Source organism: Mus caroli, chromosome 11 (assembly GCF_900094665.2).
Source record: "Mus caroli chromosome 11, CAROLI_EIJ_v1.1, whole genome shotgun sequence".
Lineage (NCBI taxonomy): Eukaryota > Metazoa > Chordata > Mammalia > Rodentia > Muridae > Mus > Mus caroli.
This window is the reverse complement of record NC_034580.1, coordinates 48276943-48302981: the sequence shown is the minus strand read 5'-3', so window position 1 is coordinate 48302981 and position 26039 is coordinate 48276943. Positions and strand designations below refer to the sequence as shown.

The following is a 26039-nucleotide window of genomic DNA, read 5'->3' as shown; positions in this document are numbered from 1 at the left end:
GGGATAGCATTGGAAATGTAAATGAGGAAAATACCTAATAAAAAGTATAAAAAAAATAAAATAATAAAATAAAAAAAGGAAAACTTATTTGTGGTCAAAGGAAAAAATAGGACTGTCATTTCTGAAATCATGATAATACTATATTGTCACTAGAATAAACCGAGAGGAATGGCTTATTTATTTATGAACAGCAGAGATCTTTGTCTTAATAGACAATAATGAAAGAAATTACAAAATGCTAATTAAGTAAGTGACATCAGGACCTCTGCTGCTCCTGTCCCTGAAGTTGAAATAGGGATTAAACCTCTATCTTGATTTTGTTTTAAAAGAGGAAAAAAGAGAGGCACAAAGAAACAGATCAACCAAAGGGGAAAATCAGTATATATCTGTGGAAACTATTTTAAACCAAATAAGAAAACAGAAGTCAAGTCTGGCAAACTTTTTTAATCCCGACACTCGGGGGACAGAGACAGGTGGATCTTTGAGTTGAAGGCCAGCCTGGTCTACTGAATAGCCAAGGCTACACAGAGAAGCCCTGTCTCAAAAACCAAAAACAAACAAACAAAAAAAACCAACCACCACTGCCAACAATAACAAAACAACAAAGAAGAGGTGGAGAGAGGGAGAGGATGAGAGAGAGGAAAAAGAAAACAGAAGTCAATCAGACCAGGAAAACACTTCTCACTTATTTAGGATGATCAGTAAAACCAGTATATTCTTGGGACTGAAGAGAAGGCTCTGTGATTACAAGCACCACATTACAGAGGTCCAAGGTTCAGTTCCCAGAATCCACACAGTATTTCACAAATGTCCTTAACTTCATTCAGCTCAGGGAATCTGACACCCTCTTTTGGCCTCATAAGACACCAAACATGCACAGAGTGTACATACATACACACAACATTTCTCAACAATAATGCATGGAGAGAGAGATTTCAAATTGTGTTCAAGTTGTTTCTTTTTATTTTCTTCAGACTAGATGTGAGATTTCTTACAGAACATGATTTGGTAGAGTACAGGAGAGCACTGTGGAAGCCCTAGGAAATACAGGGGCTGCCACTTGTCTAGGGGACCTCAACTGGGGATATATCTGACTCCACATGCATCAGGAATGAGCCACTTCTCAGTGACCATGTCTTCAAATTCATTGCATTAAACTTAGTAAAGCCTACTTCTTTGAGATGTGGATCTTCTGGTGATCTGGGGTCCTGAACTTGGTTTTACTCAGAGCCTCAATCACAGATTCCTCACTCTGCAGCTTGGTGCATGCAGAAGGACCTGGCCAATGTGAACCCTGGCCACTGTGCTTCTGGGGGCTTCCCAAAGGCACATAATTGTCTGGAGCCTGTCAGCCCAGCACAGGATACCTTCTTTTGGGTGGTATAAAAAGGTTGGAGTCTCACTCGAATATGAAAGTCATCTTTGCAATAACTTTTTATCATGTATTTGTTGGCACAAATATGGGCAACCTCCAGGGCTTCAGAAAAGAATTGCTCTAATCATCTGACATCCTGTAGCTACAAAGTAGAAATTCATCAACTTTTGCCTTCTTCTGTCCCAGGTTAAAGATGCAGATCTTAGCATCAGGAGCCCCTCATCAGAAGGGAAACTTTGGGTATGGCCTGTTCTTACAATACCAGTTAACACTGGGCAGGGCAGCTGTCCATGATGACAATAGGATCTTCAGTGGCTCACTGGAGGAAAAGAAACAAGTTGTTTCTTTTTAAATACAGATTTTTTACATTCTGGGGTGTGTATGTGTGTACTCCTACTGGGTAAGTTCCAGAGATTAACCTTAAAAGTGTCAGGTTTGGGAATAAGTGCTTTTACCCACTGAGCCATTCCCCTGGCCTTCAGGTTGTTTCTTATATTTGTGTATAATATTCTAGTGTAGCTAATATATAACCTATTGAAGTACATAAAAATACTGTTATAGAGGATAAATACTGTTGTCAGAGGATAAAAAAACAGAAAATATCCTTTAGCATATTTTGACAAATTGATGTTACTTGCATTAACAATCAAGTTTCAGTTAGGACTCTTGAATTAAGGCCCTGCCCCAATACAAAGTTATTTAGAATCTAAAGGGCAGACTAGAGCTGGAGAGATTGGCTCAGCAGTTAAAAGCACTGACTGCTCTTCGGGGGTCCTGAGTTCAAATCCCAGAAACCATACGGTGGCTTAAACCACCCGTGGTGAAATCTGATGCCCTCTTCTGGTGCATCTGAGGACAGCTACAGTGTTCTTATTTATAATAATGAATAAATCTTTGGGCCTGAGGGGGCGGGGTTGACTGTTCCCAACAACCACATGAAGGCTCACAACCATCTGTACAGCTACAGTGTACTCATATAAATAAATAAATAAATCTCTAAAAAAATAAAATAAAATAAAAGGGAGATTAACTACTGATTTCCTAAATTCAAATCCTGAAAAATGAGACTGGGGTGGAAATCACCAGAAGTGCATGGTCATTATGCTTATTAAGCTTGGAGTTTCATCCTCATCACCAGAAACAAAGGTCAGAATTTTGAAAAAACAAAATACCTAATATTAAATATCAAACAGCATTAAAATTTTTTTCACAAGAGCCAGGTAGAGTATGCCTTTAATCCCAGCACTTGGGAGGCACAGGCAAATGGACTTCTATGAGACTGAGGTAAGCCTAATCTACAAAGGTAGTTCCAAGACAGCAAAGCTATTTGAAGAAATCCTGTCGAAAGAAAGAAAGAAAGAAAGAAAGAAAGAAAGAAAGAAAGAAAGAAAGAAAGAAAGAACGAACGAACAGAAAAGAAGGAAGGAAGAGAAAAGAAAAAATTACCTTTGTATTTTGTGATTTTTGTTTGTTATTTTTTGTTTTTTCAGTGTAGCCTTGGATGTGCTGGAACTTGCTCAGACCAGGCTGGCCTCAAACTAAGACATTTGCCTGCCTCTGCTTCCCAAGTGTTGGAATTAAAAGTGTGCACCACCACTGCCTGACTTTGTTAGTTTTATGTATATGAATGTTCTGCCTGCATGGTCATGTCTTAGATCCCCTGTATCTGGACTTACAGCTGTGAGCTGCCATTGGGATGCTGAGAACTGAACCCAGGTCTTTTGGCAAAACAGCCAATGTTCTTAACCACTGACATATCCAGTCCCCCTGTTTTTCTTTTTAAAGAAAGGGTATTATCATCTTAAAGGAGACTCCTTACTGTCATTTCTCTTTCTACATCTTCATGACCTTACTGGTAGGTTTTTTTTTTGTTTGTTTTGGTTGTTTGTTTTGGTTTTTTTTGAGACAGGGTTTCTCTGTGTAGCCCTGGCTGTCCTGGAACTCACTCTGTAGACTAGGTTGGCCTCAAACTCAGAAATCCACCTGCCTCTGCCTCCCAAGTGCTGGGACTAAACTAAAGGCGTGCGCCACCACTGCCCGGCAGAGAACAAATCTTACTACCTCCCAATTGATATATTGAACTAACATTACATAAGCCAAATAGATCTAATAATTACTAAACAACACTTCAACAAGAGAAGACATATTCTCACATAAACATAGAACATTTTCCAGTACAGAATTGCATGTTAAGACAATAAAGCAAGTCTCAGTAAACCTAAAAGGCATGTGAGGTTATTCCCTAAGCACACTGGAATGAAGGTAAAAGTCAATAGCTGGGCTGGAGAGATGGCTTAGTGGTTAAGACTGATTGCTCTTCCAGAGGTCCTGAGTTCAAATCCCAGAAACCACATGGTGGCTCACAACCATCTGTAATGAGATCTGTCGCCCTCTTCTGGAGTGTCTGAAGACAGCTATAATGTAGTCACATATAATAAATAAATAAATAAATAAATAAAAGAAAATTTGATTTATTTAATTGCCACAAATATGTGGCAATTAAAGAACAAATGGGTTAAAAACAAAGTTCAGGTGAAATAAGGACTCCTGTAGACTATAAAAACAAACAGCAAAATGTGTGAGATGCATTAAACATCAAGTTCATGAAAGAAAAAGACTGTGGCTGGCAAGAGGGTTCAGTGGCTAAGAGTAATTACTACTCTTGCGGAGGAACAGAGTTCAGTCAGTTCCCAGCACCCAGGCCAGGTCTGCAATTAACAATCTCCCATAACTCCAGTTCCAAAGGCTATGATGTCCTCTTCTGGCTCTGTGGGCACTGAATATGCATAGTACACTGAGATACACACAGGCATGTACACACATAAAATAAACCAAAAAATTAAGAAAAAAAAAAAAAGAACTGTGCATGATGCAATCCAGCTCAGGATTTAAAAAAAAAAAATTAAAGCAGAAAGGGGACTGAGAGATGACTCAGCACCACTGGCTGTTCTTCCAGAGGTCCTAAATTCAGTTCCTAGCAACCACATGGTGGCTCACAACCATCTATACTGTGATCTGATGCCCTCTTCTGTCATGAAGGCATACATGAAAGCAAATTTATATAATATATATAAATTTATATGTACATATAAATTAAAAAAAAAAAAGAAAGCAGTTAAGTGTCTTTGTCACTTTTTTCTAATGCTATAAAGAGACACCATGACCAAGACAACTTATAAAAGAAGGGTTTCATTTGGGGCTCGTGCTTCCATTAGGCAGGAAGCATGGCAACAGAAAGGTAGGCATGGGACTTAGGCAGTAACTAAAAGCTTATATCTATCTCTCTCTATCTGCAATTAGGAGGAAGAGTACTAATTAGAAAATGCTTGGGCATTTGAAACCTCAAAAACCAACCTAGTGACAAACCTCTTTCAATAAGGCCATAGATCCTGATTCTTCCCACACAGTTCCACCAACTAAGGACCAAGCATTCAAATATATGAGCCTATGGAAGCCATTCTCATTCAAACACCACATTGCTGATGAGATATAGAGGAACTGGTGTTCCTTATGCACTGCCGTGAAATATACAAGTAGAGCAGCCACTATGGAAAATATGTCTAGAGATCCCTCAAAACCTTTAGCATAGGGATTGGAGAGATGGCTCAGTCATTAAGAACACTAGCTGCTCTTCCAGAGGACCCACATGGCAGCTAACATGTCTGTAACTCCAGTCCCAGGGAATCCAATATCCTTTTTTTTGCCTCTGCAGGTACTGCACACACATGATGCACAGACAAACATTTTGGTCAACACATAAAAGTAAATAAGACCTAAAAATCAAAAACAAAGAAAACAAAACTTTAATATGAACGCAAGAGAGATATAGCTCAGTGGTGAAGAGCACTTGCTGTTCTTGCAGAGGATCCAGGTTTAGTTCCCAGAACCCACATAATAGATCCATGACCATTTATAACTCCAAGTTCAGGGGTTCCAATCCCTCTTCTGACCTCCATAGACCTGAGGCACATATTGTGGTACATATACATACATGCAAGCAAACTGCTCATATAGATAAAATAAAAAATAATATTTTTAAAGATTTATTTATTATATGTAAATACACTGTAGTTGTCTCCAGACACTCAATAAAGGGCATCAGATCTCATTATGGATGGTTGTGAGCCACCATGTGGTTGCTGGGATTTGAACTCAGGACCTACGGAAGAGCATCTGGTGCTCTTCATCGCTGAGCCATCTCACCAGCCCCAAAATAATATTTTTTAAATATTTAAAAACCCTTAACAGAATTACCAAATGGTGTAGTAATTTTACTTCTAGGTATATACTCTTATGAAACAGAAAGTAGACACTGAGATCCTTGTACACAAACATTCACAGAAGCATCATTCACAATAGTCAAAAGATGGAAGCAAGGTAAGTGTTTATCAACATAAGCAAACTGTGACATATACATATAATACAATATCTTCAGCCATGAAAGTGAATGAAACTCTACTACAATAATAATGATTCCTGAAAACATTAGGCTATGTGAAATAAAGCAGAATCTGACAGACATATATCATATAATTCCGATTATATGATATATTCAGGATATCCAGAATGGACAAACTCATAAAAACCAGAAGAATAGAGGTAAGAATGATGGAGAAATACCATTTTATAGTATGCCAGCCAGAATGTCTGTTTAGGATGATGGAAAACTTCTAGAAAAGGACAGTGCTGATGGTTGTACAATACTGTGAATATACCATGAATTTTATACATGACTAAAATAGTAAAATTTTGTACTATGTGTGTTTTCCCATAGTTAATCCAACAGGGGTGAATACATTATGTGTAGAAACACATTGTGTGTATGTATGAAACTACCAAAGAATAAATTATTTCTCTTTTTATGTGTTTTTTTTAAAGATTTTATTATAAGTAAGTACACTGTAGCTGTATTCAGACACACCAGAAGGTGTCAGATCTCATTGCAGATGGTTGCCAGCCACCATGTGGTTGCTGGGATTTGTACTCAGGACCTCTGGAAAAGCAGTCAGTGCTCTTACCTGCTGAGCCAACTCTCCAGCCCTTTTTATGTGTTTATGTGTGTGGCTGTGTAACCTTAACTGCTCACATACAAGAAGGATCCTATGAAGCAGATGAGGGTATTTGATCCCCTAGACTAGAATTAAAGACTGTTGTGAAGCTGCCATGTGGGTACTGGGAATTGAACCTGGGTCCTCTAGAAGAGCAGACCGTGCTCTTAAACCCTGAGCACTCTAACCACCAAAATAAGCTTTTTGAATTGAAAAGAATCCAAGAAGCAATGGTAAAAATAAAAATCTAAATATGCATTCCCAATTAATCAGAAATAATCTACTTTTTATAAATGTCATTAATTATATATATATATATTTTTTTATAAATTTTAAGTTAAAAATTGTAAATAGTTTAAAATTATGTTGGGCCAGTCATGGCAATGCAAGCCTTTAATCTTAGCACTTGGAAAGAAAGCTGAGGCAGGTGGATGTCTGTGAGTTCAGCTGGCATGGCAAACATAGTTTCCGGACAGCTGGGGCTATATAGAAAGACCCTGTCTCTAAGCAAACAAACAAACAAACAAACAAGTAAAGTATTGCTTTAACATAGCCCTTTCAAGTGAAGCTCAGAATCTGTTGTTATGTCTCCACCTCCATTACTATCTTCTAACAATTATCCTACTAAAAAAGGGGGCCATTCACCTACCAGATTATTGATGGTTTAAACTCCAAATGTCAAAATGAGAATTGAGCTGATATTTCAATTAGTTTCAACAACTGCTACTTGACTTTAGCTTTACCACAACATACTATGTTAAAGCACAGAGCCTCATGGACCCAAAACCCCTCTTGGCCTCATTTGCAGGATTTCTCTACCCATGAGAACTTGTGAAGAGATCACTTCCTGCCAGGTAAGGAAACAAAGAGTGCACACCTGGAGATGGAAGCCAAACTAACAAAACATCAGGTCCCGAGACACAGAAGGGCTCTGGCCCAAGAGTCAGTGCTAAGAGCTGTACAGCTTTTAGTCTCTATTGTCTTCTCAGTGCTGGACAATTAAAAAGTGCTTCAGTAATGCTAAGCAAAAACAAACAAACAAAACCCAGTAAGCTTACCATTCCTCTCTGAACTTCAGATGTAAAATACAGTAAAAAATTATTAAAACAAAGATAATGATTCTATAGCATTTTGCTGTTTTTTGTGCTGTACTTGTATGGATACATGCATGTGTACCTATGGAGGTCAGAGGTCAACTCTGGGTGACTTTCTTTTTTTTTCTCTTTTTTTTTTTTTTTTTTTTTTTTTTTTTTTTTTTNGCCCTGGCTGTCCTGGAACTCACTTTGTAGACCAGGCTGTCCTCGAACTCAGAAATCCGCCTGCCTCTGCCTCCCAAGTGCTGGGATTAAAGGCGTGCACCACTACCACCCAGCTTTCTGGGTGACTTTCTCAATCACTTTTTACAGTTTTTTTTTGTTGTTGTTTTTGTTTTTTTGAGCCAGGATGTCTCACTTAACAGAGGAGCTATAGATATCTGCCTGTCCTCTTCCTTCCCCAGTCCTGGGAGACTTTCCCACTGAGTTATCTCCTTAGCATGTCATTTCTATTTTCTTAATTAAAACTAACTTTCTTTTTCTTTTCCTTCTTTTTTAAGTTGGAGTGTCATGTAGCCCAGGCTGTTCTCAAAATGGCTATTGAACTCAGGATAACCATGACCTCCTGATCTTCTTGCTTCCACTTCTCAACTGCTGGGAAAACAGATTTGTAGTAGCACACCCAGCTCTTAGTCAAATGTCTATGTGTTACCTCAACTTTCTATTAGCCTGTCTCATAAATCATTCCCAACCAGGTTCAAGGCTTCCTCAAAGTTGCACAGTCTTTCTCCTTTCTATTTCAAAAAGTATCCCATTGAGTCCTGTGATTTCCCCTGGTCCTAACTTATTCCACAAGTAACTTTCTCTTATGAGACAAAGATCAAGAAACAGAATATTAAAATTAAAAGACAGGGGTCAGGTGCGTGGTGCACACCTTTAATCTCAGTGTTCAGAAGGCAAAGGCAGGTGGAGCTCTAAATTCAATGTTAGCCTGGTCTACAGAGCCAGCTCCATGACAGTTAGGGCTACAGGAGAAACCCTGCCTTGAAAAAAACAACAGAATTTGAAATAATACCTTATCTCCTATCAGTTCTCAAAATGTCATCATCTGAGCTTATTCTCTTCGTTCCTCCTGGTTATAAAAAACTACAAAGAAATAGTTCTTCTTATCAAAAACTATCTCCTGCAACTTGCTATTTTCTGGATCTTCAATAGTTCCTGCCATCTCTGAAACAACTTCACCTTCTTTCCTTCTATTGAATCCTTTTAATCCTATCTATCAGCATTTAAATATATTTTTCTTCTTTATGGTAGTACATATCTTTAATCTGAGCACTAGGGAGGCAGAAGCAGGCAGATCTCAGTGAGTTCAACGCCAACCTGGTTTATACAGAGAACTCCAGACTACATTGAAAGATCTAGTCTCAAAAGGACAAAAGTAAAAACAAAACAAAAGTTGTCTCATTTGGGACTTTTATGTAGTTACTTGGGAGGTAGAAACAAAAAGATGAAGTTCTTAGCCAGTTAGGGCTAATATATAGTGAGGCCCTGTCTCAAAAGAAAGTTATTCTGCTCTAAAATTCTCATTATTCAACTTTACCTATTTTACTTATTGTATAAGCCCTTTATGAAGAACAGGGAGAAAAGACATACCCAGGGAGCAGAGATTCAAAACAAAAGACATATGAATGTGAACATTCAGGGCCTGAACTGACCAGTAAGTTTGCCTCTCAAATCTTACAGCAAAGGATACTATCTCAGTAAAAATGAAATATCCCAGAGTCTAAGTGCTGACTTCAAAGATTAAAGATAGTATACATATTGAAATAGCCATGAATTCATCATTATAGCTTATATGACTAAACCTCAAACCCAAGTTTAAAATAAGAGTGTAACAAATGACTTTTGCAAAAACTAGAGCAACATTTAAGTATGAAAATATGTAGCATTAGGACTTATATTTTTAAAATATTACATACTATATATTATATTTAAATACATATTAATATTCATATATCATGTATACACATACATATGCACACACACATATATGGAACATAATCTATCACTGAGTCTTGGGTTCCATTTTTTTTTTTTCTTTTTTTTTTTTTTTTTTTTTTGGTTTTTCGAGACAGGGTTTCTCTGTGTAGCCCTGGCTGTCCTGGAACTCACTCTGTAGACCAGGCTGGCCTCGAACTCATAAATCCGCCTGCTTCAGCCTTCCGAATGCTGGGATTAAAGGCATGCGCCACCACGCCCGGCCATAATTTTTAACTTGATTTCAATAATACTAATATTTAACATGCATAAATGTTGCATTAAACAAGTTTAGTAACTACAAGCCTTAGGCAGGCAGGTAAGCCTGGTGATGTATAACTCCAGCACTCAGGAGGCAGAGGCAAGTGGATCTCTTTGAGTTTGAGGCCAGCCTAGTCTACAATGTGAGTTCCAGGACAGCCAGGACTGTTACACAGAGAAACCCTATCTCAACAATAATAACTGTAAGCCTTTATATACTAGTTCATGGAACTCTAATCTGACAATACCATATCAGCTTCTAAGGTTTCTTACTGTGGTGTTGTGACAGCCTTGCTAGTCTAGGCTGACCTCAACCTCCCATGGTACTGGAACCCTAGGTTTCACCTTCACATCCAGCGTTAGTGGTAATTCTTAGTTTTTGTTCTTTTGAGACAGTTTCACATAGCTCAAGCTAGCCTTGAACTGCTAATCTCTTGACTTCATCCTCTGGGATTATAAGGCTTGCACCACGTGTCAGGATAGCTGGCAGTTCTTAAACACTAATTTATAAAGAGGCTGTGTCTTGGGGCACTCCACTTTTTCACTTATGGAGTAAGAGCCAGACAGTTTCTAATATACTGCTAGTTTGTTAGCAAACACTCTATGGAAACAAATTATTTCAAAGTTTATTAACTATAAAAATGACCAATACCACATACTTCAAAAACATGTCACTAACTGCTATGCCAGGGTTTCTTTGGACTTGTTTTACCTGTAATAACTAACATATTCCATGTCATAATCCAATCTTATCCAATACCCTTCCCAGGAGAAGTCACTACAAAATCATTAGTTCAATGTACTAAGACATCACAAACACAATAAATAACAAAATCTAAACATGGTATTAAAAAAAAAAGCTGCGAGGGAGTATGAAGCTATAAAGTCTTTCTTCAGAAGTTTCATAAAACTCATTCATGCTAAGTCTTAGATAATATGCTAATAAAGACATACAAAAATAACTTTTAAGCCGGGCGTGGAGGCCTTTAATCCCAGCACTCNGGAGGCAGAGGCAGGNGGATTTCTGAGTTCGAGGCCAGCCTGGTCTACAAAGTGAGTTCCAGGACAGCCAGGGCTACACAGAAAAACCCTGTCTCGAAAAACAAACAAACAAACAAACAAACAAACAACTTTTGTTTTCAAGACAGGGTTTCTCTGTGTAGCCCTGCCTGTCCTAGAACTAACTATATAAACTAGGCTGGCCTCAACTCAGAGATCTTCCTGCCTCTGCCTCCCAAATACTGGGATTAAAGGCATGAGCCAAAACTGCTAGGCAAAAATAAACTTTTAAAAACAGAAAGTAATGCTAAGAAATGAAAACTTAATTTAATCTTGAAAAGAGGTTGAGGAAGAGTACAGGGAACTTTCGGGATAGCATTTGAAATGTATAAAAAGAAAATATCTAATAAAAATAAATAAATATAAAAAAATACAAAAAAAAAAGAAAAGAGGTTGAATTCAAGTGTGTTAAGGAAGTAGAATCTTGGATTTCTGTCAGATGTGATAAGTAAGACAGAAGAGGGACAAGTTATAGGAAAAAATTAGGACAATGGTGGCATTCACCAAAGCAAAGAAAAGAGAAGAATTTAAAGGTGAAGGCATAAAGAGATGGAATAGCTATATATACATAGTGATCTGACCACTTCTAGCTTTATCTCAACTTCTGTATTTCTGGACTGCACCCAATTCACAGAGCTGTACTAAAACAGACATGTGTACTATGACCTTACCCTAAGAATACAGCAGACAGCTAAGACAATGCTCAGCCTCTACCTGTTTTATATGGTATATGGTATAGTAATACCTATTATGCTACATAATTATAAATGTTATATATATATATATATATTATTCAATATAAAATATTATATTTAGCTGGGTGTGGTGGCGCACGCCTTTAGTTCCAGGCGGATTTCTGAGTTCGAGGCCAGCCTGGTCTACAAAGTGAGTTCCAGGACAGCCAGGGCTATACAGAGAAACCCTGTCTCGAAAACCAAAAAAAAAAAAAATATATATATATATATATATATATATATATATATATTCAATATTACATATTATGTAAGATACCTACATTTACCTACATTATGTGATGCATATTATGTGTGCAAATAGTGCATGTGTATATATGTGTGTATATATCCTATAAACAAAACCCCCAACAGCCATCACAGTAAACTAGATACCTTGTAATTTACATCAGAGCCATTCCCATATATCCATTATAACCTATTTGATCTGCTAAGGCAAGAATCTCCAAACCTTTTTAAGGACAGGTAGTACATTAGGCTTGGCAGTTCACAGAGTCAGTTACTCAACTCTGTCCTCAGAGCAGCAAAATTCAGCCACAGACAATACATAAACACATGGGTTGACTAGGTTCCAATACAATCTTATTTATGGACACTGAAATTTGAACGCCCTATAATATTCTCTCCCCAAATAACATTCTTTTGACTCTGCTACTATTTAAAAATACAAAACAAAATAAAAATATAAAAGCCATTCTTACTTCAAAGGCTGCACAAAAACAGGCAGCAGGTTACGTTCGGTCTGTTGGCCATGGTTAGCTGACCCTTGTCAGCTAACTACTGAAACAACACAGAACTGTAGTCCCCAAACCTTCCCAAATATCCCTCCAGTGTTGATTCTAATGTAAGGCAGAACAGAAACAAACAAACAAACAAACAAACAACAAGGAAAGCCTTTCAGTTGACAAAAAACATAAAATCTTTACTTGACTAACCAAAGAAGTCACTCTATCCTCTGGGCGTGGCGCACGCCTTTAATCCCAGCCCTTGGGAGGCAGAGGCAGGCCGATTTCTGAGATCGAGGCCAGCCTGGTCTACAGAGTGAGTTCCAGGACAGCAGGGCTACACACAGAAACCCTGTCTCGAAAAACCAAAAAAAAAAAAAAAAAAAAAAAAAAGAAGAAGAAGAAGTCACTCTATTTCTCTGTTTGCAATTAAGTCAATACAGTTGCTGCTTAGATCACATGGCTTTCTTACCATGTATCCAGTAACATCAAGATCAGTGTAAGCTTGAGAATAATACCTAACACCTTCCCTAAAAGAGATATTTCAGAAATGTGGAGTTAGCTCAGTAGAAGAGGACCTACCTACCATACATAAATCCTGAGTGCAGTTTTAATACTGTAAAACCAAACCCAATCCAACCTAACAAGCTTTTCCCCCTCTACTGCTTATCAGCTATATCAGAAATAATTACACTTAGCATTTTAGCTCAGTTTTCAGAGCTGTAACTAAGAGGCTATCAGGGACTGGGGAGATGGTTACCTGCTCTTCCAGAGGACCAGAGTTTGGGTCTTAGCACCTATGTTGGGTAGCTCAGATTGCCTCTAACTCCAGTTCCAGGGGACAGACACAACACACAAATCATTAAAAAAATAATAATTAAAATAAACTCTTAGAATATTAATATCTATCAGTATCTAAGAGAACAGTAACCTTTAAATGTGTTTGTGAAGATAAATTTGCGAAATAGCCTACAAAAGAATGAAATGGTTTGCTGATGCATGTAGTTAGAATATGTTAAAGATGTATTCTGTATCAGAAAAAGGATGGTATATGTGTATTAGACAGACAAGAAATAAATGGTATAGATGCCTTTTACTCCATTCCTTTCATTTAATGTAGCTGTACGTTAATACAAGACAGATCACTAAAGCAGACAGTGTGAGAATGGATTTGGGACTAAGAGCCAGGCCTACTCTCACTATGATAACAGGAAACTTAACATTTTAAATTCAGATGATAAATTCAAGTTGCAGCAATAGAGAACTGAAGACATGTCAAATGATAAAGAACTACTCCTGAACCCATCTTAAACCCCTTGGATGCAACCATTCTTGACTTCTTGATAAGATAATATGGTTTAGATCTAGGCAGTCCCCAAAGGCTCTTGTGCTAAAAGCCTAATCCCCAGTCTGTATCACTGGGGACGGCAGAGGCTTTAGAAGGCAGGGCCTAGTGAAAGCAAACTGGGTCATTAGGGAAATCTTTGTGGGTCTCCCTCCCTTCCTTCATTTCTTTCCCTTCCTTTCTCTTCCTCACGGCTGCCATAAGGTGAATTGGTTTCTGATACTCTGACCCTCTACTATGATATAATTCCTCACCACAGTCCCAAAAATAACAGTCAAAAAATAAGCACTGAAACTTCTGGATCCCTGAACCAAAATAAATCTTCCATTTCTTTCTTTCTTCCTTCCTTCCTTCCTTCCTTCCTTTCTTCTTCTCTTCTCTTCTCTTCTCTTCTCTTCTCTTCTCTTCTCTTCTCTTCTCTTCTCTTTTTTCTTTTTTTCCTGAGACAAAGTCATACCATATAGCCTTAGCTGGCCTGGAACTCATGTAGACCAGGCAGGCCTCAAACTCACAGAGATCCATTTGTCACTATCTCCAGAATTGCTAGTATTAAAGATGTTACAACATGGGCTGGAGAGATGGCTCAGCGGTTAAGAGCACTGACTGTTCTTCCAGAGGTCCTGAGTTCAATTCCCAGCACCCACATAGTGGCTCACAACCATCTGTACTGGGATCTGATGCCCTCTTCTGGTGTTTGTCTGAAGACAGCTACAGTGTACCCACATACATAAAATAAATAAACAGGTTGCACACTTCCAACATACAATGACACAGAATAAACATTAAAAAAAAAGAAAAAAAGATGTTACAACATGCACCAAAACATTTTCTATTTTAAGTTGTTTAACTCAGACATTTTGTCACAGCAATGGAAAGCAAGCAACAACTAAAGAAAAATTTTTTTAAACAGTGATCAAATCAGAAGAATAAATAGAGAAGTCCAAGATTATACCAGGGCTGGAGAAAAAGACTCTGTGGTTAAGAGAACTGGCTGGGGCCGGGCGTGGTGCCGCACGCCTTTAATCCCAGCACTCGGGAGGCAGAGGCAGGCGGATTTCTGAGTTTGAGGCCAGTCTGGTCTACAAAGTGAGCTCCAGGACAGCCAGGGCTATACAGAGAAACCCTGTCTCGAAAAAAAAAACAAAAAAAAAAAAAAAAAAAAAAAAAAAGAGAGAGAGAGAGAGAACTGGCTGGGGCTGGAGAGATGGCTCAGTGGTTAAGAGCACTGACTGCGCTTTCAGAGGTTTTGAGTTCAATTACCTGCAACCATATGGTGGCTCACAACCATCTGTAATGGAATCAGATGCCCTCTTCTGGTGTGTCTGAAGAAAGCTACAGTGAACTCACATACATTAAAAATAATAATAATAATAATACATCTTTAAAGAAAAAAAAGCACTGGCTATTCTTCTAAGGGACCCAAGTTCAAATCCCAACACTCATATGGCAGTTTACAACTGTCTATAATTCCAGTTTTAGGGGATCTGACACCCTCACACAGCCATACATGGAATCAGAACACCAGAGTTAAAATAAATTAAAAAAAAAAATTCCAGACCTACCAAAATCAAAGAGTTAGTCAGAGAATGAAGAGTCTGCGAAGGAGTAGGCATAGTGGTGCATATCTTTATATCAGAAGGCAGAGGCAGGCAGATTTCCAAGTTTGAGGCCAGCCTGATCTACATAAAGATTTAGGACAGCCAGGGATACATAGAGAGATCCTGTCTCTAAATAAATAATTTTCTTTAAAAATAGGAGAGTGACTGCTAAGAACAGCAGCAGTCTCAGAAGTTAAGGAAGAAAACAACAGTATAGAGGAAATAAGATAATAGCAAGTATGGTAAGAAGTAAGGGAGGAAGCAATGACCACATAGTTTGGCCACACAGGATTACAGGACTTGATAATCAACTGGCAGATGAATGAGAAACCAGGTTGAAGGTTCAGGAGTGAAGAAGTGCACAACACTACCTCTTCTGCCCATTAAAAGTACGGAGACATATGTAGGAAGATTAGGGTTCAAAGTCATCCTCAGCTACAAAATGAGTTCAAGTCAGCCTGGGTTATACAAGAGACCCAGTCTCAAAAAGCCTCCAGAAAAAACACTTCTAATGTGAGCTAAAATCTAGCTTACTCATATAATTATAACATATAGAAAATATAAGGACCAGAAGTACTGTATAAAACCAAAGAGATACATACATTCAGCACAACCCAGGCTGTGGAATTTCAAAAGCGTGGCTTCATAGTGAATATCTTTAATCCCAGCACTAGAGAGGTAGACAGATCTCCATGAGTTCTAGGACAGCCCTGTCTAAATAAACCAATAAAAAAAAATTTAAAAAAAAAAAAAAAATCCACAAATCTTAAACCATGGCGGTTCACAGTAATCCCACCATTTAAGAGATGGATGCAAGAGGTTCAGAAATTCAAGGTCAGTCCAATCAGTCCTTCCACATCTTGCTAAACCATGAGTTACCAAAAACAAGGGCCACCCTCCCAAACTGAAGAAATTTATAGACAAGAAGTTATCATTGAAGCTAATCCTGGCAGACATGTTCAAGAAATACTACTGGGCCCTTCCATGAATCTTGTGATTGAGTGTGTGGAAATGACAATTAGTAGACAACAGGATAACATCAGAATGGTGGCCATACAAGGAGACAGCAACATCATGTCAGACACCTTGGAAAGAGTCTAAGCAATGGCTGTTTAGCAGAGGAGTCCAAAAGGGCCCCAAGAAACTCCCCAAGGGCCCATCAGGCTGTGGTGTAGAACTGGCTCATGGACATTTTCATATGAAACTTTTTGCTAAATATATTTTTGTGATACTCAGAGGAGGTAAAAGGCAAAAAAAAACAAAAACAAAATTATATATATATATATATATATATATATATATATATAGAGAGAGAGAGAGAGAGAGAGAGAGAGAGAGAGAAATTCAAGGCCAGCACCAGCTACACATTCAGTTTGAGGACAGCCTGGGCTATATAAACCCTGTCTAAAAAAATTTTTTTTAATTTAAAAATAAGATTAAAAGCTAATTCCAACACCTAAATAAAACTAAATTTAACCAGAACTAAATTGACTTGGCTCTCCTTCTCTCTGTGTGTCAGTATCACTAAAATTCTCAAGGTGTGGTCAGGCATGGTAGTAAGTCTATAATCCTAGAACTCAAGAAAGAGGCTGAGACAGGAAGAGAGCTGAAAGTTTGAAGTCAAAATGACAAAGAAGACTTGTAATCAAACAAAACAAACAAAATAAAAACTGCCAGTGAAAATGAACATCAAGCTAAATGGATCAGGTGGTAAGGCAAGAGTTAATTAGAGGGATATTTTCAACGCCAGCATGGTCTACAGAGTGAGTTCCAGGACAGCCAGGGTTACACAGAGAAACCCTGTCTCAAAAACCAAACAAGGAAAAGAAAAAAAAAAAAAAAGGATATTTATTATTGTTATCCCATGTGTGTCATTCCAAATGTAACAAGATGGCTAATAAGAATAACAAAGTAACAAGTGTATCTACTCAGATTTGAACCTTTAACTACAATGTATTCACAGTAACAGACTAGCAAACACTCTCCCAGAAATGAATTCATTGTTTCAATTTTTCAGAGGAACTAAAAAAAGTAAAAGTATGAGGATTACAGAAAGCTGCAAAGTCTTATTTATAACATGTAGCAAAGATTTTTATCTAGAATGTTTGTGGAATCTAGACTGTATGCTTGTAATTTGGGAGGCCAAATTAAAAGCTGGGTATAGTAGTTAAAACCTTTAATCTCAGCACTTGAAAGGTAGAGGCAGGTGGATCTCTATGAGTTCAACGCCAGCCTGGTCTACATATAGCAAGTTTAAATCCAGTTGTGGATACAAAATGAGATCCTGTCTCAAAAACAAACAAAACAAAAACCTTTGATTTTTATGAAAGGCACTACAAAAAAGGGGGAAGTTTCCATACATTTTGAACTCCATTTTAGGCCAATAAGTAGTCAAGAAGAAGAAATACCTGTTAAACACCTGTTTTCTTTGTTCTTTTCAGGTACAAATAAAACCATGACTTCTACCTTACTACCTCAAAAATAAATAAATAAGTCGAGCCATAGCTTTTAGCAGTCTTCATCTTGCACAGCACTTTCTGAAGCTAATCCCCATTTCCCCCTTTCAGATACTGATCACTTACTTGTTCATCTAAATGTAGGTTAAATCTGTAAAATCTTAGATCGGGTAGATAAACTATTCCAACCTCAAAATGCTATCAAATTCGATCTAACTACATAAATACTGGAGAGGATAGAGTTAGAATAAACTCACTCTGAAGACACTACAGTAGATCTTTAAGAAAATCACAACATGCAAGTGGAATCATTGTTCCAAAAGGGATGCAGTAACCTGAAGACAGAAGAGACCACATGAATCCGAATGTAAAACTATGACATACAGAACATTAACTAAAATAAAAACATTCTCTTTATAGGAATTAATCACACAACTTCACCAAGCACTGTATGTCACCTTACACCCCCAAACTGTCCAGCTTGATCCAAATCACAGACCTCTAAGCCCACCCCACCCCAACCAAATAGTAGAGATTTGACTTTTGGCTCTTCTCAAGACACCCTACCTTGTCTCCACCTGAAGCAAAATTTTACTTAAAATGTGCCTACTGTTCCTACAGAGCCAACAAAACTTAGCCTGCAGATAGCCACAAACTGAATGACAACTGCTGGTATTCATTTAAAAAGAAAAGAAAGACTGCGTCTGGGTTTTCAGAAAGTTCATCATGAAAGGCAACTTTTTGAAAATAACTTTTTAAAAAACAACTTTTTGAGACTTTTTGTTTGGAGACTGAGGGCTGCGAAAGGTAGTGACAATAAGGAACATAAACCTGAAGAAGTTGAAGAAGCCAGCTTTGTTAAAAACCAAGTGGCCATTTGCCAACACTTCTTTACGCATATGTGACCAAAAACGACGGAGTCTAGGCTTCCTCTTGGTCCACATCAGCTTCTCATCAAATCTCGAATTAAAAAGGATCTCATAAACATTCCAATATTGATAAAAGGACCGTCCAAACAAAAGAGTTTATAAAGCTTCGGAGAATCAACATGGAAACAAAGCTTTAAGCTTTGAACCTCCCCACCCCCACCCCCCCCCACCTCGGCTCCACAAAAAGCACACATTTTAAATGTCACACAAACAGCCTATTCACGGGCACCTAGGGCTTAGATTCCGGCACTGGAAAGGAGGCTAGCTTCAGTTTAAAACCTCAGCGGGGAAGAAAAACCAGAATTCTGACTTGCAACTGACGAAACTCGGAGAACCCTGAATCGAACTCTTGGTTCGAACTTCACTCACAACCATTTTCAGATCAGGGCTCGCGACTCCCCATTAAGGTGTCATCTGTGAATGAAAAGCCTAATAAGGAGACCCCACAAACACCCGGGGCTCCTGTACCCCATGATCCGTTTTCAGAGAGTGGGAAGCAACAGCAAAGTGGAAGGAACAAAGCACTGACGTCAATTACGAGATTAACCCTGCGCACAGGCAGCTGGGGAGGCCTAAACATCAATACCCAAAGCCCGGCCATGGCGATCGCCAGGTACCAGGCCGGTTCCGAGCGGGAAGGAGGGTTTCTCCTATTCCAACCCAGGTTCCCATTTTTCCACTCAAACCCCATCGACCATCAAGGACGGAAATTACTCCCCCCCACCAGCCTCCCCCCCTTTTTTTTCTTTCGGTGGAGGGGAGGTGGGAGAGTGGGGGGTGGGGGGAGGTGCGCAGGATCGCGAGAAGGAAGGCGAGAACTAGTTGAGAAATGATAGCCAGAATCTGGGCCTATTTTCTCTTTAACTAGGAATGACTTGAGTCAGACGAAGGAGAAATTTTTCAAAGGATAAATCCGCCGACCGAATCAAAGGGAGGAATGGAGGAAGGCACAACAGGGAAGGGGGGGGGGGGGAAAGAAAAGAAAAAAAGAAGAAACGGCCAGATGATGGGCGTCCGGAATGTCGGATGGGAACGGCTTGGCCTTTAAAGAAAAAAAAAAAAAAAAGATTTTTCTTGTTTGAAATTGATTTCGGAGAGAAAGTGGGACGAGAAAACGGAGGGCGAAGCCGGATCCAGCGGCCCCCGGCCCCGCGGGTCTCCGCCAGCGTCAGCGGCCCGAGCCTCGCCTTCCCCGCGGCGCGGCCGCGCCTCAGTCAGACGTCAGTCAGTCAGCCAGGCAGGCAGTCAGTCAGGCAGTCAGGCGGCTTCTCACCTCCAGTCCCCGCTCCGCTAGGCCCGAACCATTTCCCGACCGCGGCTGCGGCGGCGGCGGCGCCCGGCCTGCACCTTCACCGGACGCGCATTCGGGCCCGCCCAGGAGGCGGCGACCGGCTGCCTGGGGAGAGGGGCAGCGGCCGATCCGGAGGCCACGGGGAGCCGAGGCGGCGCACCTCACACCGCGGACGCCAGGGTTCCGCCCCGCTCCATGACGGCCCGGCCGAGCCCCGGACGGGTGACTGAGGCGGGGGCGGGCTGACGGGGCCCTGGCACCAAGATCCCCGCCCCGTCCGCTGGGGGCGGCGGTGGCGGCGGCGGCGACGACTCGACTCCAGCAGCCGGGACTGGGACTGACGCAGTGGCCGCGGCCCATGTGACCAGGGCCGGGCTGCTGCGAGCGTCACGTGACCAGGCCGCGCCCCTCCCGCTGGCAGCGCGGGGGCTGCGGCCCTGCTGCTGCTCTGGAGGCGGCGTCGGCGGGGCTGACGTGCGGGCTGACGTGCGGGGGCGCCTGGGCCCGGGGCTGGGGAGCGGGGATGCGAAGCGCGGGCCGCAGGAGGTTCCGCGGGGCCGCACCAGCGTCAGACCCGGGAACAGAACCCGGCCCGGGGCACACGCCCTCCTGAGCAGCCCGCTAGGGAGGCGCCGCGGGGAGGGGCGGGGCGCAGCCCGGCCGACCGGTTTTGGGGTGCTGGTGAAGGCCGTGTCCCGCAGCGCACCGCAGGAGTAGAGAGGGAAGGATGACGTGGAGGTCCGCAGCGACGTCGTCCACTGCTGCGTGTGACTTACTGTGGGAGGATAAACCGGCCCTGCATGGTCTTTAAAAATATATAAATAAAAACCCTGGAGAAGCCGGGCGCCATGGCAGGACTGTAATCCCAGCTCTTGGGCAGCCGAGGCCACCAATTCAGCCTCTGTGGGCTACTTAGTGGATTCAAGGCCAATCTAAGCTACTAACAAAACCCTGTCAAAACAACACACTGCGACAAACACACACACACCATCGCTCTTAACATCCTGCTAGTCCAGACAAGCCATAATTTAATTGGAATCAGTAATTAGACAAGGTTTTTAGGTTTCCTAGAATCCAGTAATAGTAGCGCAAGAAAGGTGTCCTCTTCCTCTACATCTGAAAAACATACAATCCTGTCATTGGTGTCCCATGTCTCTTATCTGCTTTCTTTATTTGATGGTACCTCATGCAGATTCTCCACCTCTAACATCTTGAAACACTTCACTTGTTATTTTTAAACCAAGTTTGTAGTTTGTAATTTCACATTTTGGAAATCCACTCAACTACACACTTGAGTTCTAAGCCATGTCTCAAAACCACTAGCTAGGTATGGCCTGGCAGTGCACACTTTTAATCCCACCACTCTGGAGGCGGAGGGAGGAAGATTGCTGTGAGCCTGATATACATATCCAACTCTGGGCAGGTCAAGGATATATAGTGAGAGCCTGTCTCAAAAAGAAAGAAAAACACTAAATAAATCTTAAGTTTTACATAGGATTTCCTCTGTGTAGCCCTGGTTGTCCTGGATCTCACTTTGTAAGCCAGGCAGGCTTGGCGCTCAGAGATCTGCCTGCCTCTACCTCTGCTTCCAGTGTGCCTAGCCATCTTTTCTACTTCCTTCTGAAAAATACTGGTGGTGCTGAGATAGTTCAGTGGCTTAAAGGCACTTGCCCACAATCTTGTCGACCTAAATTCAATCCCTGTAGCACACATACATATCTTTCCTCAACAGGTGCATTTACACGGCACACTCACGCATAGCCACTTGAATGCTACAACAGGAGCTCATACTGAGGATGGAGACACATGGATGTAATCTCAGCTACTCTGCAGCTTGGGGCAGGAGGATTGCAAATTCAGCAAATATTCCTAAACTGTATAGCAAGTTTGAAGCCAACTTAAGTAATTTAACAAAGTCCTGTTTCAAACTAAAAAAGTGGGGGGAGGAAGGCATGGGAAAGGGCTAGTTATTACTTTGGGGGGGGCAGAGTTCTATGTTCATCTGGCTGGCCTCCAATTTGGAGATCTGCCTGCCTCTGCCTCCCTAGTGCTGGGATTAAAGTCGTGCACCACCACTGCCTTTCCATGGTTACTTCTCTTGTTGCTGTGACGAAGCAACTTGATGAGGGATGACTGGCTTGCTATTTGAGACAGTACCGTCTTCTGTGTTGGCCAGGGACGATATGGTAGCTAGAGCCTAATGCAGTTGTTCACATCTGGGCAGACCAGGAGGGAGAGAGATAAAAGCTGGGACTCAGCTACTGTCTCACTTTCCTCGTTTTATTCACTATGGTACCCAAGCCCTTGAGATGGTGCCGGCTACATTCAGGATGGTTCTTGTTCCTCAGTTAATCATCTCTGGAAACACAAGGCAGAAACACACCCAAAATACCTCAAAAAAATGTCCCAGGCATTTATTTATTAATCTAATCAAGTTAACAATAAAAATTAACACAGCATGGTGTGATGGTACCCTCCTCTAGTCCCAACACTTGGGAGACAGCCTCAGGAGAGCCTAGAACTCACTACATAGCAGACTTGAATTTCTGGTCCTCCTGCCTTTGCATTCCTGTGCTGGGATTACAGATATGCACCCTTATGCTTGACTTAACAGTTCTAACATTGTTCAAAGATCTGAGACTTGGGCCAGTCTTCCTAGATGCTCCTGTAAAATGAAAAACAAGTTATGTTCTTCCATTAAACAATGGTGTGGAGAAAGCATTCACATTCCAGAAGTGGGGAACAGGAAAACAGCCAGAAAAGATCAGACCAAAGCAAAACCACATTGCAGCAGGGCTAATGTCCACTCTTGCAGCTCCATGTTCAGTATGCAGGGCTTGTAATGGCTCCTCTCAATTCCCATAGGCTTGTGGAGTCTGGAGGAGGCATAGTGGGAAAGCTGGGAGAAGAGTGCTTGCCTTTTATCAAAGTCATGTATTCCATCCCAACGTGGCAAAAACAAGTGTGACATTGCATGCTATAGTCTTAGCACTCAGATGTGGAAGCAAAGGGTCAGGAGTTTAAGGTCATCTTCAGGGGCAGAGTAAATTCAAGGCCAATTTAGGGCACTAGAGACACCTTAACCTCCTCCCCCAGAAAAGAGGTTTTCAAGATATCAGTTCAGTCAAGTTAGTGATTCATTAAAAACGGTTTTTGTTTGTTTGAAATAGTCACATGTAGTCTTGAGTCCAGGTATTACCACACCTAACCTTTCGGTCTCTACCTCCTGACTGCTGAGATTGAATTCGCACCCCACTATGCCCAGCTTTAAACGATTTGTCAACGGCATGTATAATGGCAACAGTTTCTAGAGATACATTGTTTAAAATGTTTCTAAGGAACTTTGTTTCATTTAGTTAATCAGATCTTAGATTGGTTCCTGAGATGCCCCAGATATGGGTAGAGGCTGATGAGCTAAAACTATAGACCTGAGCTGCAGAAATGACTCAGCCAACCATTAAGATCACTAGGTGCTCTTTTTAGAGGATTCAGGTTTGGTTTTAAACACCCACATGGCCCCTCACTACTGTCACTCTAGTACTTTTCCCCCCTATCATTACTTCTTTTCTTTGAGACTCAGTAGTAGTGTCTCTTTCTTCTACATTTTTTTTCTAAAAAACAAACAAAACAAATCAAAAACCACTTTTTTTTTTTTTTTTTTTTTTTTTTTTTTTTTTTTTTTATGAGACCCACCAACGTGAGACACGTTTACACAAAGACTGTGAAGAGGGCAGCTGGGGTTATCAACAGGAACAAGCCTGGGTAATGACTTCCCTACTATCAGGGGCCTGTGTGAGGAGATTGCCTTTAAACTATGTTCCATGTCCTGCTCCCTCCCCCCAGCCGCCTCCCCACAACAAGATAGCAGGCTGTCACACATCTGATGAAACAGACTCAGAGAGGTCCTGCCAGAGCTCTATCAAGATGCAGGAGGAAGAGAGAGATGGCAGATAAGCATGTTCTGCAGGTTTCCAGTCCTAGATCAGGAGATAACTGAGGTAAATCCCGACGCCAAGGAACGGGTCTCTCCAACCTGCAGGTCACTCAGCCTACAGTTGGGATGAGTTTCAAAATGCCTGGTGAAGCTGTTTGAATCTAGTCTGTAATTAATATTTTCAATAAATCCGGGGCAACTTTAAAAAGCACATTTATGTGTTTGTCTGTAGAGATAGAAGAAAACCTTGCAGGTGCCAGTCCTCTCTACCATCTGGGTCCCAGGGTTGAACCCAGGTTGCCAGACTTCCTAACAAGTGCCACTAAGCCATCTTGGAGGCCCAAATTTGTTTGTTTGTTTGTTTGTTTGTTTGTTTGTTTTTTTCAAGACAGGGTTTCCCTGTGTAGCCCTGGCTGTCCTGGAACTCACTTTGTAGACCAGGCTGGCCTCGAACTCAGAAATCCGCCTGTCTCTGCCTCCCGAGTGCTGGGATTAAAGGCGTGCGCCACCACGCCCGGCTATTTATTTTTTATAACTTCTTTATTCATTTACTTATTTTGTATGTGCGCTGGTGAATTGTATAGCCTGCCCTATTTTTTATCTTTCTGAGACAGGGTTTCGTCCTGTATGTAGCTCAGGAAGGTGTGAGATTTATTACGTACCCCATGCTTTCATCAAACTTGTTGCAATCCTCATGACTGAATCTGGCCAGTGGCGGAGTTACAGTGTGTATCACCGTGCACTTCGGGCCTCCAATGTTTTATGGGAGCTGGAGAGAGAGCTCAGGAGCACGGGAGGCACAGTCGGAAGATGGACGGACGTTCAGATCCCAGCGCTCCTGGAAAAAGCCAAGTATGGTCCCTCCAAAGTCTGCCATCCTAGCACTGAGACAGGAGGAGGTGAGAGGTTTCCGCGCGCACAGGCTGCCAGCCTAGTTAACAAACAGGAGCTCCAACACGGGAGAGATGGCTTAGCTGCTAAAGGCTTGGGCTCACAAGCAGAACAAGAACTCTGCTTCCACAAGAGGCTGATAATGATGCCAGCGCCCTCTTTGACCACACAGGTGTGTGAACACATCACAAACACAGCACATAGGAAACTACTTTGAAATATTTTAAACTTTTAAAGCCAAGTGGGGAAAAAAAACAAAACAAAGATTTTATGCAGCTAATTATATATAGTGTGAATAGTTCCATAAGATCTGTATTGGTAAATACAAAATATGATAGCTGATTAAATTTGGTAATCCAGTATTACCACTGAGTAAAATGAAGTTGTTTTATCAGGTGAAAACATGCCACTAGTTATAATCCTAAGAAAATGTTTCCTGTCAGCGAAAGTGAAAGATCAAGGAGGTGGTTCATTTGTACCTATCATGCCAGTACTCAAGAGACAGAGACTGAGAAAATCCTGGAGAACTTCCTGGGTAAATGATGAACCAGGGTCACCTGTCAAGATCCTGTCTCAAAATAGAAACTAACAAACAAAAGAACCAACAACAAAAAGGAAGGACAACAAAATGGCTCAGTGGGTAAAGGAGCTTGCCAAGAAAGCAGGGCAAATTTAATCCCTAGATCCCATCATGTGAACACAGAAAGAACTCCCCCACATTGACCTCTGACCTCTCTCATGTGCTGTTGCACATGTACCTACACACACACACCATCACCACCACCAACAACAACAACAACATCAAAAGCTCAGTGGATAAAGAACTTGCTACAAGTGTAAGAATTAGTTTTTGGATCCCAGAACACTCCTAGAGCAGGTGAGCATGGTGGCTTGGCGGATCAAGAGATTCCAGAGCAGACTGGCTGGAATTGGTGAGCTCTGGATTTGGTGAGCAATTCTGTCTCTGTAAATAAAGTGGAGAAGGCATCGAAGGAAACATGCAACATCAACTTCTCCCTCCACATGGACCTGCACATGTGTGTCTACATACAAAGGAACATGCGTACACATACACACACACGATTTTCCGGCAAGATTGTTCTTTTTTTTTTAAGATTTATTTATTTATTATATGTAAGTACACTTTAACTGTCTTCAGACACACCAGAAGAGGGCATCACATCTCATTATGGATGGTTGTGAGCTACCATGTGGTTGCTGGGATTTGAACTCAGGACCTTGGGAAGAGCGGTCAGTGCTCTTAACCGCTGAGCCATCTCTCCAGCCCCCAAGATTGTTCTTTT

At 41.0% G+C, this 26039-nt stretch overlaps 1 protein-coding gene and 1 pseudogene across 2 annotated transcripts in view; both read right to left on the bottom strand.

The window, feature by feature from the left end:
* Positions 1 to 20256, bottom strand: part of Aff4 (AF4/FMR2 family member 4) — a 77534-nt gene extending 57278 nt beyond the window's left edge. For both annotated transcript variants that reach the window (XM_021178051.2, XM_029483059.1), the window contains exon 1: positions 19893 to 20256. The gene's annotated coding sequence lies outside the window, so the exon portion shown is untranslated. The remainder of the gene's footprint in view (positions 1 to 19892) is intronic.
* LOC110304482 lies at positions 619 to 17691 on the bottom strand (annotated as a pseudogene).
* Positions 20257 to 26039: the final 5783 nt, after the last annotated feature.